Below are 13,875 nucleotides of genomic sequence, written 5' to 3' on the forward strand. Positions count from 1 at the left end.
AGATACAAATAGGACAATTTCTATAGACCTTTCTAGCAACAATATATGCACCAATAGGAGTAGACACCTTATATGACTCACGCAACAAGTCGGGCTCAACATGAAACTTTTTGGCAACAAAGGGGGTGACAAAAGAAAGAGAGGCACCCTGATCAATTAATGCATATACATCAAAGTCAAAGATTTTCAACATATCGGTAACGACGTCGGGGACTTCATCGACCCCTTGCCTCCTATGCAAAGCATAAAATCGATTGTGCCTTGGGGCACCATCTTGTCGGCCCCCTCTCCCCAAAGGAACCGCATTGGCACCTTGTGGACGGACCTCCTTACCCTTGTTGCGATTTCGAGGACAATCCATTGCCTTGTGCCCCATTTCCCCACAACTGTAGCAAGCACCGGTATTTCTCAAGCACGGGCCACCATGGCCCTTACCACACTTCAGACATACATCAATAGGACGCATACCACCAACACCTTGGGCCCTTGGAATGTCATTGGAAAACTCCCTATGGGGCGCATGAGAAGACCCTTGACCTTGATGAAACCAGCCTCCCCTTCGACTTTGGAACTTGCCCACAAAACGGGCTCTCTTAGCCTCATGATCCCTCCTATTCCTCAACTTCTCCTCATCTATTTGTTCGGCATAGACCATCAAGCGGGACAAGTCCGTGTCACTAATCAACATTGCGGACCGGCATTCTTCACTCACTAGGTCGGACACACCCATCACGAATTTGTTCATTCTAGACCGTGAGTCGGCAACCAAGTGTGGAGCATATCTTGAAAGTTGGTTAAACTTGAGGGCATACTCCCTCACACTCATAGACCCTTGTTTTAAATTCATGAACTCCACCAATTTGGCTTCCCTAAGCTCAAGAGGAAAGAATCGATTAAGAAAAGCTGTTTTGAACTCTTCCCAAGGCACCACATAGTTTGCCCTCTTCTCTTCCTTCCATTGGTTGTACCATATTTGAGCCACTCCTTTTAGTTGGTAGCCCGCCAACTCCGCCTTATTTTCTGACCTCACGCCCATGATAGCTAATATCTTGTGGACTTCATCAATGAACTCTTGAGGGTCTTCATCTAACTTAGACCCATAGAATTCCGGGGGATTCATCCGCACGAAGTCTCTCACCCGAGATGTCGGGGTAGGAGCCTGAGGGGCTTGGGCCTCGTGGTTGGCTTGATTAGCCATAACTTGTGAAAATAAAGTAAGGGCATCCCAAAGATCCCCATTGGTCGGTTGTTCCTCGGGTGCTCGGGCTCGTCTTCCTCTTGTATTAGGCATGATCTAGCATAGCAAAGAACAACCGAAGAACTTAATTCAACTCTACAACACGACTTAGAACATGGAGAAGGGAAACATTTCCTAAAATGTCTCATAGCCTCCCACTCATAGTTGTGGTGCACAACACAACCATGAATCAGACTTTAATCAACGCAGTGTGTTGGACTCCGAGGATCTATCAACCTAGTTCTCTGATACCAAGTTGTCACGACCCAAGCCTAGGGCCTAGGCGTGACCGGCGAATGGGGAACCCGAAGGAATCCCAAACAAGCCTCATAGCATATCATTACACATCCTTGGTCGCGGAAGCAATTAAAATGACCATAAGCGATAAGCATAATCAAGGGGAAGTCGGGACTAAGGGAGCAAGAGAAAAAGAGAATGATACATAAATACCATAGATGAGTCAAGCTCAAGCATAATACACAACTTGTCTAACACCACCTCTAAACATGGTTACTTAGCGGGGGCCAAGACAAACTACCGGGCTCACCCTCATAGTCAACACATAACTAAAAAGGAAAAGTCTTATACATAGCAAGAGATCATAAGCAACGTCCCCAGAATGGAGGACTCACCAATAACCTCAATAGAAAATCGTATTAGCCACGCGGAGGAGGATGGTCAAGCGATGCTCCGGTCCCTACATGGTGACATCATGTAGGCATAGAGTATGCATTAGTAAGTTTGAATGTACTAAGTATATGGGATGCAATGCAATGCAACAATAGATGGACATCGTAGGCAAAATGCATAATCATACCCGATAGATAGCATATTAATGAGATGATATATATAATGATGCTTACATAAAATTCATATTTAGTGGGGCGTAGTACATGTGTGGCGAGTGACCATCAATATAGTATTTCCAAGGCCTACCACCCTCTTGGAGAGGCGAAAGAGGTACAAACCCCTCAATGTGGTTACCCGGGCCTACCACCCCCCGAGCTAGGGACCAAGGTACAAACCCCTCGATATGGTTATACGGGCCTACTACCCCCCGTACTAGGCAACCAAGGTACCAACCCCTCGATACGGTTACCCGGGCCTACAACCCCCCGAGCTAGGCTTGGTCGACTCACAACACTTATATAGAGAAAATCATATACATATATCCATTTCATCATCATTTCAGTAATTATATAACCATCCGACTCATAGGACGTACATTGGGCCTTCCATTTCTAAGAATTCTATAAATGGGCATTTTATCAAACATATGGTGGGCTACTGTTCATGTAAATAAAATCATGTATTTCAAGAGTACTAAGTCCAACCAATTCCAAGATCCATATAAATCAGCCCACCAACAACATACATATATATATATATATATATATATATCAACCTTCATAATTTGATCGTGGAAGCATGAAAACCATAAACATCACATAATAATTCCATTTCATGATAATATGCAAAATAGACCATAATAGGGTGTGTAGTAGTAATTCCATACTTCAAGAGTTCATAAATAACCATAAGGACCCAAAAACTTGAAGTAGAAATAGAGGATAAATGGTTGGACTCGTGGAAAGGAAGGTTTCCACAATCAAACCCACATACCTCAACTTTGGAGAATCCTTGATGAAGATTGGAATGGAGAATTGAAGCTTGAGATTGAGTCTTGAATCTGGAATTAGAGCTTGAGATGTTTGAATTTGGTTGAGGATCTTGGTGGAATTTTGGAGAGGGCTTAGAGAGTGTTTTTGAAGTTAAAAATGACTAAGTATGGGACATATCCCCTTTTTATAAAAAACGTCCCCAACACTTGGCCTCAAAAAAAAAAATAGTTCATTCTGCACAGACAAGTTTTACGAAAATGGTCATAACTCCCTCATCCTAACTCGGAATGAGGTGAAACCAAGTGCGTTGGAAAGCTAACTCAAAGAGCTTTAATTTAATAGGTTGTGGCCCTTCCAGTTCCTTGTGTGATAAGAGATATTCCCCTTTAAAGTTGACCCTCTAAATCGCATTTTTTTGTGATTTTCGAATTTTGATACGGTTGCTCTAAAATTCGGGTTAGACCCACTACCCACTCAATTTGACCCCATGAATAAGAATATGAAGTCGAATTTCTGAAATCATGCACATATTTTGAGATATATGGAAATTACAATTATAGGTGTTTCCGAAGCACATTTTCGGACATTTTTTTGGGGTCGTTTCAAATGTGGACACTCCTACCTATCTTTATGTTCAGCCCAGTACAAAACACTATCATTTTTGCAAGCATGGATCGAAATATATCCTAATCCCAAACCTTGAAGCATGTTTTTAGCATCATAATATGATTTAGGAAGTGTCTCACCTGTAGGCAATGCCTCTTTTAGTAACTCTAGCAACATATCAAATGACTTATTACTCCATTGATTGGACACTTTCAAGTGTAGCAACTTCACAACAAACAAAAGCTTTGAGAATTTCTTACATCCTGGGTATAATTCACATTCAGCTTCTTTCAACAATTTGTCAAACTTTTTAGCTTCTTTGTCACTCATATTATCAAGGACATTATTACCAGTTGTCTCCTCTGAAAAATCAACAAAAGATCTTCCACTGGCCTCTTTTAACATAGTGTGAATTCCATCATCATTGTCATGTTCTTCATTTTCATCCTCACTGTAAATCACTTCATTATCATCTCTCATTAGTGATTGTTCCCCGTGGTATATCCATTGCACGTAACTTCCCATAATTCCTTGGATCAATAGGTGGTCATACACTACTTCTTATGTTTGCAAATAAATATTTAAACAATCTTGACATGGGCATCGAACTTTAGAATTTCGATCAAAGTGAGACCGAACAAGTTGCATAAAAGATTGAACACCCACAACATATCTTTTAGAGAATTTTGGTTCATGCATCTAGCCTTTATCCATGATCAACTGTACAAACATAGCAATTATCAAATAAATATTGTTAGAAGCACATGCATGATTCTTTCAAATAAAATAAATATTCCATCAATGATGGAATACTAGCGAAAAGTAGCTTTTAGGGACTCCAAACAACAACTTATTCAATGTACTAAAATGGTGTGATTTGTTTTGATAACCATATTGTTGTCTATAATTTTTGACAGGTTGCCCCCAACACTTGAGCTTTAGGCCTTACCACACCAACTACTGTAAAGTTTTTCAAATGGTGCACTTTTGGTTGTCAAATTCCATAAATTATGTGACAAATTTCAAGTATGTGCGAAACAACTCTGCTCTTTTGTATTCCAACAAGTAAACAATAAACTGCAATACGGTTGGCCTAGTATCCCTGCTCTATTATGTATATTAAATAAATAATATTGATCATGCCCCGCTTCATTTAGTTGTTCTCCTCTCCTGTTAAGGGTGTGTTCTACCCCGTCTTACCCCAATTGACATGCCTAATTGCTAGAGAAGATTTACGTGTTTAAACCAACAAGCAGAAATCGGGCTCCTTTGATAGAAGAAATGTCAATAATATAAGTAATCTCACAAGGGTGGTTTAGGGAGGGTGGTGCATATTGCAACCTTACCCCTACAAAGGTAGAGAGGCTAAGTTCGATAGACTTTCATCTCAAATAAAGCATATAAAAATCAAGGGTGAAAATGAAATGCAGCATTGATGACACCACTATAAAAATAATGAAAACACTAGGTAGTAATAAGTCAATAACAAACAATATGGTAACTAACGCAAAGATAGTCAAGAGTCCACCAAATCTATTTGTTTTATGTGAAGTAAAAATATCATACAACAAAGGCATCAAGAAGATGCAGGTTACAAGAAGCAAACTTAGGCTTAAACTTGTGAAACAACCAAATGAATTCCCCGAATATTCTACTGAGCTAAAGACAGGGAGCTAAAAATTCCAGAAACTTATCCAATCTGTTTACAGGGGAAATAATGGACCAACTGAATTGACATTGTAAATTAACATCTAGCTAGGAATTTACGTTTTTCCTGCTTACTTATGTTACTTGTTATTGAATGTGTGTTGCACATAATTGCCGGCAATTATTACAAAATCTATGATTCATTTATATATTCCTTCAATTATGACAATTCTTGTGATTAACACCTTAGCAACAACTTACACTTCAAAAGCAATGACCATTTGTTTATCCTTGCCGTTCTTACACCTTAACGATCACAGAGTCATTCGGAGTAAAAGCGATCATCGACACACGGAATTTCGACTCCTATTTTATCCTACCTACCATTTTTATCAAAAGTACAACTTCGTCTCTGTGTATACGATAATAGAATGACAAGTCCTATGTTAACAAATTATTCCTATTTTTCCTGGTTCTCTACTTCTTACTACTGTCTTTTATGAACTTGGTACGACAAGCCCTAATTTATTTCTTCCTTTAGATGCATTGTTTAAACCCAAAGGTCAATCCAAAAGATAGAACTCTTAACAACTACTGCTATGAGTCGCCTCGAATCAATAGAGAAACCCCATTCAGTAATTAGTGCAGGAACACAAAGGCAACCAATGAATCCACATATAAATGAAACTTCAATTCATAGTTATGAAAAATCTATTCATAAATAAGAATATAGTATTTTGATGCGAAGAATTGAACAGAGGAGAAAAGGGCCATGGAAGTATGAGGAGAGAACAAGATTGAAGTAAAAGAGGAGACTTACCAATGAGCTCTGATCGACTATGTGAGAAGATGAAGAGCAAAAGTGCAGCTGCGCAGTAGAAGAGCAAAACAATAGAAGCTACTTTTCTTTAATTTGTGAATGGACCAAGGCTATTGCCACAACTCTTTAATTAAGGTAAAGCAAAACCCTTTTTCTCTTTTAATAGGAAGATATAAATAATTTAAAATTATATGATTTAAAGGTTAAATAAAAATTTAATTGTAATTATCGATTATTTCAGCTTGCACTTTATGGGGAAAAAGCTAACTATATTAAACTTAATTGATTGATTCATTATATTAATACAAAAAAATTTGAGGTACTTGTAGTTCAATTTGACATATTTTTAATTAGAATTTTTTTTTATCAATTTCCTCAGATTTTTTTATTTTAATTTGTTTGGGTCTTTTAGATCCTTTTGTGTCACATGAAATTTAAATTTAATTAATTCAATTTACAAAATAACTAAACTAAAAAGTGATTTTTTGTGAGTTGATATTTTTTAAACATAAAGATTTATTTAAGCATTGTTATTCTTATTTTGGTTTTCATATCGTGGATCTTGGGTCGTGCTTTATGGATTTTTCAGTATAAAAAAATTCAATCCCGCAAAGGATCGTTTAGGATTTCCTCTTGTATAAGTGAACTCAAACCAAAAACATTAGTTTTCATACATACCCAGTCTTCCCCTTCTTCGATGGCCAAGTTGAAGAGTTCAACGTTGGCCTACCACCTTATTTTTAAGGTGAGGTTCAACTAGTGTCGGTGTGAGGCCTTCAAATAGTTATCGCTTGCACCTTCAAAAGAAAGAGAGATTGAGTCACTAAGCAGAAAATTAGATCCGAGGGCAGAAGAGATTATGAAAGTTCTCTGATGTGGCAACCCTAAAACAAGTTTTTAAATCAATCTATTCGAACCTTTGAAAGTTGAACAAGAATTGACAGTTGGTAATGTAACTAAACATAGAATACAAGTAAGGTTGTCATTAACACTCCTGCAATAAAAGGGATGCGCTAAGGTGCAACGGCTTTCACGCAGGTGCTACACCCTTACTTCTTTCCCCTTATTTCAAACTCAAGTAAAGCCTTGATTGATATGAGAAAGAAGCATGCAACCGTTCTTCAAGGAGACCCATGTGCATTTCCTTTGTTTGTGCTCGCTACGCTCTTGTGCCTTTTTTAAGAAAAGAATATTAAAATATGTTATTTATTTTTACTTAAATATATTTAAGAGTATTTATTAAGAAAATCTTAAATTAGAAAAAGAAAGTAAAAATGTTTAAGGGAGCGTCCCTCGCTTGTTAGCAAAAATATGGGACTCGAAACCACAAAACATTATCCTCCTTGAATTCGCTTTACCGTTAGGTCATATTTCTCTAATGTGTCACGGGTGTTCAAAATATATATACATATAATATTTTTTTAATAATTCTTTAATTTTGACTTTCCAAATGGAATTTTTTTAACCAAAAAAAATAAAAGACAATTTTGTTACTTTTGACATATTTTTAATTTAAGACGATAAGATTCCTAAGTCTTTTGTACTTTTTTATAACTTTATGTCAAATTAAAAAAAAATAAACAAATTAAAATGGAAAATAAAAAAAATAAAATAAAAAATTAAAAAAAAAAAATTAAAAAAAAATAAAATAATAATAATAAAAAAAAAAAATATATATATATATATAAAATATTTTTTTTACTAATTCTTTAATTTTGACTTTCCAAATGGAATTTTTTAAACCAAAAAAATTAAAAGACAATTTTGTTACATTTGACATATTTTTAATTTAAGACGATAAGATTCATAAGTCTTCTGTATTTTTTTTATAACTTTATGTCAAATTAAAATGGAAAAAATATATAATAAAATCATTCTCAAGGTGTGTGTATATATATATATATATATATTAATAACTAAGGCAAAAATGCCCTTTCAGTTAAAATAAAATAATATCATTGGTCTAAAAAGAACTTCATTGCAGATTGATTTATAAAAGTTTGGCTGCTTTACTAAATAATCATTTGCTTGTGTCATCACATGCATCAACCTTATCACTTTTTGTTTTCATTTGGTGAAATGGTCTGATGAACCCTTATACTTGTATGCATTTGTACTATGAACCCTCCTACTTAACATTTTGTCAACTAAACCCTTAAACTTATTAAAACACAATATTTTAAACTCTTTTCTCATCAGATCACTGTGTGTGTAATCCAACCTCTTACATGTGTAATTCCATGTCATTTTCCAATGACACCTAAGAAATTAAATATTAAGAAAATTTAAAAAAACAATTATTTAACTTTTGGAAATTTTTTAATAGCCATGTTCTTCAACTTCCATATATGCTCACACTTTGAGCACCAAATTCATGTCAATAGATGAATTTTTTCTTTATTTGACTTGAAATTTCAATTAGAAGTTCATAAACACAAAACCTACTAGCCACAATCACAAATTTGAATTAATTTTACAAATTCATAAGATTCATTTGATGTTCTTCAAGTTTTCTCAAACTTATCAATGGAGTTTTCAACTTTTTCAATACCCACCATCACTCTTTACGTTAATTCATATCATATCTTCTCTTTAAATCAACACAAATAATGATTTCAACTTTTAAAATTAAAAACATTAAAAAATTAGATAAATGGGGCTAAAAAAAGAAATTAAGTGTGGGGTTTGATTTGTTGCAAAAAGGAGAGTGGATTGAAGAAGAAAAAAAAAAGTTTATGACGGGTGATTTCGAAGAAAAAAAAAAGAACGGATGTGGTGGGTAATTTTGTTGAAGAAGAAGAGAAGAAGGTTTAGGGTTATGGGTGGGAAGAGTGGTGGAGAAGAAGAAAAATTGGGGTGGGGGTGGAGTGGGGTGGGAGATGGTTAATGAAATAATATTTTTTTAATTAAAAATATATTGTTTTCCAAAAATAAAATATATTTTTAAATAGAAAATAGTGTAGTGACGCGTTTGGAAATGAGTGCATTTACACATTTTTCCAACTCAACAATATTTATGTCACATAGGTTTAATCAATGGTCAGAGGAGTTTCAAATATTGTGTTTTTATAAGTTTAAGGGTCTAGTTGACAAAGTATAAAGTAAGAAGGTTCAGAATACAAACTCATACAAGTATAAGGGTCCATCACACCATTTCGCCTTTTCATTTTTGCCCCTACTTTATTCTTTTAATAATGCACAATTGTTTGCATATGTTGGTAAATATTGAAAAGTTAGAGGAAAAATTAACTCCTACAAACAACAAAGGTGATGTCATTGGTAAGATCAAATGCTAATCCTTTTTTGTTTTTCCTTTTATTCTTTTTCATATTTTTGTTTTCAATTCCCAATTTAAAATAACATAAAATTTTCAAGAAAACAAAACAAAAACATTGCCCAATATAGGCCCAAAATTCAAAGAGAAGTGATATTTCATTAGATTATAATTAATTAGGAAACTTAATGGAAACTCTTCAGCTCCCATCTTCTCTACCCATCCACTTCATCTCCTTTCTTCTCCCCTAATTGTTTTCTTCCCAACCTCTTCTTTTCAATTCTTCTCCCCTAATTTTACTATCTCAACTATTCTTTATTTTCGAAGAACACAAGTTGATCCATTCGAAGAGTTCGTTATCTCTGATGTAGAGCTACTACAAATTCGATTTCAAAGGTTTGGAGCTTTGCATGTTAGCTCAAAATCATCATCGATGTCTTTACTATCTCTCTTGCTATGGTTTGTTTTTTTAGCAACAGAATTGCAGTTGACTGAAGACAAAAAAATGCTCGAGTGTGTTGCTCTTAGTCAGATCCCTGATTTTCAAAGTGGGTTCTCTAGCGATTCAAGTTTTTTAGGATTATCAACCAGAAGTACAAGGCCTAGGGTTTTGGGTTTCAGCTAAAAGAGGTACAATTGTTAGTCCAATCGACATTGATTTTATATTTTTTTTGAGATCTTCGATATGGATGCAGTAGTTTTTCCCTTTGTTACTAATGTTTTTATTCTAAGTTTTTTATTTACTTTTTCCATTCAAGTGAAGCCATTTCCTGATTTCCTTTTTAGTTCTAAGCAGAAATAATTTACCTTCAAAATTTATTTTGATAAATAAAATTGCTGGACATATATGCCTTTTTGTGTGTGCAATTTTATTTTTTTCTAAAGTGTTGATCGACATTATGCCCTTTTGTGTGTAATTTTATTTTTAAAATATTAAGTGGAGGAAAAGATAAATGTTAAATCCTAAAAAAAAAAGTTGACCACGCACTTCTCCACTTCCTAAGTTTCTGGGTTAATAAGCTCCACTACTTCTTTCACTTCTTCATGTTCACCCACCAAATAAAGTTATAGAAAGCAGAGACATGGAAAAAAAACTGTCTTTTGGCGCTTATTTTTTTGTTTTTTTGGCTCCAAAAGAATTTCAGGATAACCGCCATATATATGAGAAAACAAACGGAAAAGATTCAATTACAATGTGAAGCAAAGTTTCTGAAGCTGAACAAGACCAGGTATGTATCAGTCTTCTTATTTTACGTTTGAACAAAATTAGACAGATAGTTATGTGGCAATCATATATTGAATGATTATTCATTGATTATTGTGAAACAACCATTGATCTTGCTCTATGTTTGTTTCATATAGTTAATTATAAGTTTTTGGAAAACAAACACTCTAACTATTATGTAGATTACAGTTTCGTGTGGTGTGCATATTTACAGTTTGTGTGTGAAACATACTAGTGAAGTATACACTATTCAAGACTTCTTTTGGAACAACTTTTCCTCTGATTTGTTCATATATTGATGTTCTCCCTCAGATTTCGAAGGAAGATAGGATGGATTGTGAAACATGGTACTCAAGCCTGTCAAATTATGCTTCTTGAACTTGAGTTAGGATAGGTTGATGGAACTTTGAATTCAGATGAACTGAACCAACATCATTTGAGATGAATATTTTGTAGGAAAATTAATCTTTTTGCTAAAAACAATAGGCATTTCTTCACGAGGCTCGGCATTTTTTTAGATCTACAACCTCTTCTTAAAACCTTCTCTTATATAAGCTTTCGAAAAAGTTATTGTGTCTTCAAATTTGGACATATTTCTGGCATAAATATATCTTTGATATGTTATACTTGTAATTTGATCTTCTAGAGATTCTTCAATAGTTCGATAGACAATAAACTCTTAGATATTAATAATTGGCGTGTGCAAGATTTTCTGAACTAATGATTATGTTCTTTTTAGATTTTCCTTTAGTTGTCAATGATTGGTGCTTTTACATAACTATTTTTGTTAAACCATTGGATTTTATGTCTTATTAACATTCAAAACTTACATTTTCTGTTTTGATAGAATTCTGCAAATTGATGGCACCGGGTGGACGTGTTTTTAAGCAAACTACACTTACAGGGGAAACAATTCAAGATACTCAATCACTAGATGAATCAAATAACCATACTCCTGCTGTGAATACAAGTAATACATTTTATTACAGTGATTAGGATTAATTTATTTAGTTATTGACTAAGTTGGAACCAAAAACATTAACCATTGAAATTTTTATTTATGTTAAACTTGTTACGAGAAATATGGACGATAGCTCAATATCTGAGTATCTGATATTGAGCTATTGTATGCAGGTTTATTTTGTCCTTTCTATTATATTCTTTAATTTAATCTCCTCTTTCACATGTACTTCCGAGTTACTCGAATGATTCTTATGATGATCTTGGCTGTTGTTTTTGTAATTCAATCATTAACTCAAGATTTGTGGATTTAAATCTTGAAGTTATCTATGATATTTTAACATTTTAAAAGAATTGTTTCATCACATCATCCATAATCTTAGGTGCATTTTTCATAACATGAAAGTCATTGGTTGTTTGTATGAGCAATTGCAATTGATTTTGCTTTATCAATATGCTATATAAGCTACACAAATTGACTCTAAGAAGTTGAAAATGCTGCCATAGATTACATGTAAGCATTTCTTCATGACACCTTATACTATTTAGACTTGATTTATGTTTGGCTAACTCGCCTTTGCTCATCATGGCATAAAAATTAGGTATGTAAAGTTACCTACTCTATCAATATGCACAATTTGAACCTTTTTATGAATATATAGTTGTTGTAATATCTTTGAAATCCAGCAACATTTATGTAATATGGGAGAACATATAATCAGCAAACATGATAGAAATGATCAAAATAGATGTTGTTAGCTCTCGTATGTTCTCTTTGTTTTTTCGGTGAATTTTTTGACTAAATTGCTCATTAATATACAATAAATTAAAAAAATGCAGTTGTTTTAGTTTTCATCATGTGCCTTACTGTCATACGTGTAAGTTTTTAAGATTATAGGTTGTATTTTGAACTGACCTTTTTCATCAGATGATTCCACTAGAATCAGGAACAGTCGCGGCAAGACTAGAGGGAAAGGTCTTGAAAAAATGAAGAAAGCTCAAGGAAGAAAGATGAAAATAGAGATCCCAATTGGTAAAGGAAGGCCAACTAAACCAGATCAATCGGCAAAACTATCCAATGAGCTAGGGATAATTGCTCGGAATTTTCTTTTACTTCCAAACAAGTGGAAAGAACTCACAAGAGAGGACAAAGATGCAGCACTAATTAGATGCCATGTAAGGATTCTATACTTGTGTAAATTTATTTCATGGTAGTGATTATATTGAGTTCTCTTTTGGGTACTGCTATTTTTCATTCATCTTATTCTTTTGGAAAACTACTCGGCGATATGTATCTTCGTCGATATCTAATAGTAAGTTAACTAATGGTCTCTTTTGTCTTATTTCCTGTTTTTATATTAAAAAAAATTAACAAGAATTTTATTACGAATAACTAACAAACTAGAAAATAAACTATGTATGTATCAGATCCACTACTTGATACCGAAAAAAACAACTAGTTGTATACAATCATTCAAGCTTCCTTCCTAAAAAATTTCTAAGGGGTCATCTAAAGAAGATAACAATTGGAGGATCAATACTTCTATAGTTTGCAACTGTAGAGGTTTTGCCTTAAGCATTTGTTTGTGCCTACTTCAACTCCTTAGACCATTTTGATGCTTGCTTCGACACTTTTTATTAGTGTAAAATCTTATTTCATATGGCTCAAGAGTACACAGAAATGAACTACATTTTCTTGATAAAGTAAGAAATGGGATAAATGGCATAAAAAAGATTCAAGTAATATAGATGCACAAATAGTGAGATTGTAAGCTCATTTAAAAGTATCCTATGCTAGGACTAAAGAGTTTACAAAGTCCAAAAGATTGACATTAGAGTCTAACGGATCTAACCATAGCCTAACAATATAAAGTTAAAACATAATTGATCTTAAGTTGTAGATTGAAGTTGATATTACATTAAAGAACCTTTTGTTTCTCACTTTCCGTACACACCAAAAAATACAAGGATCAATTTCCAAACTTTTGGATCTATCAACTTTTTAAGAGTTCTAACTATTGTAGCCATCCTTTAAATCAGCAGGCATGACTCAACTCAAATAAAAAATAGTAAAAAATAAATTTAAAAAATTAGCAGTCACTGGACAATGAAGGAATAGGTGTATGTTAGTCTCATAAGCTTCTTGACACATGAAACATTCATTAACTGTTGTCATGCCCCTTCACCTGAGGTTGTCTTGAGTGAAACTGGCCTCATGAGGGACTATTCAGATGAAATATGACTAGGGGCTTTGGTCTTCCAAATGAGTTTTCAAGGCAGTTATCTATTATATCATTTCGAGCACATAATGAAGATTCCTTGCTTTCATCACTGTGTATTGTCCATCTGTCTTCTTACACCATTTGATTTTATTTGGCCTGTGATTATTTTGAGGGCAACATTCCAGCTTTGATAGTAATAGTAGCAACTTTCAATCATGAAAATTTGTTCTAGACAATTGCATCCATGTATTTATTTTCTCTG

At 34.1% G+C, this 13,875-nt stretch overlaps 1 long non-coding RNA gene across 1 annotated transcript; it reads left to right on the forward strand.

The window, feature by feature from the left end:
- Positions 1 to 9,394: 9,394 nt before the first annotated feature.
- LOC125809268 (uncharacterized) lies at positions 9,395 to 11,401 on the forward strand. The gene is made up of 3 exons (XR_007441788.1): positions 9,395 to 9,836; positions 10,344 to 10,435; positions 11,279 to 11,401. It is a non-coding gene; the product is annotated as an uncharacterized LOC125809268 (long non-coding RNA).
- Positions 11,402 to 13,875: the final 2,474 nt, after the last annotated feature.

Source organism: Solanum verrucosum, unplaced genomic scaffold (assembly GCF_900185275.1).
Source record: "Solanum verrucosum unplaced genomic scaffold, falcon-dt-bn FXZP01000062.1, whole genome shotgun sequence".
Classification (NCBI taxonomy): domain Eukaryota; kingdom Viridiplantae; phylum Streptophyta; class Magnoliopsida; order Solanales; family Solanaceae; genus Solanum; species Solanum verrucosum.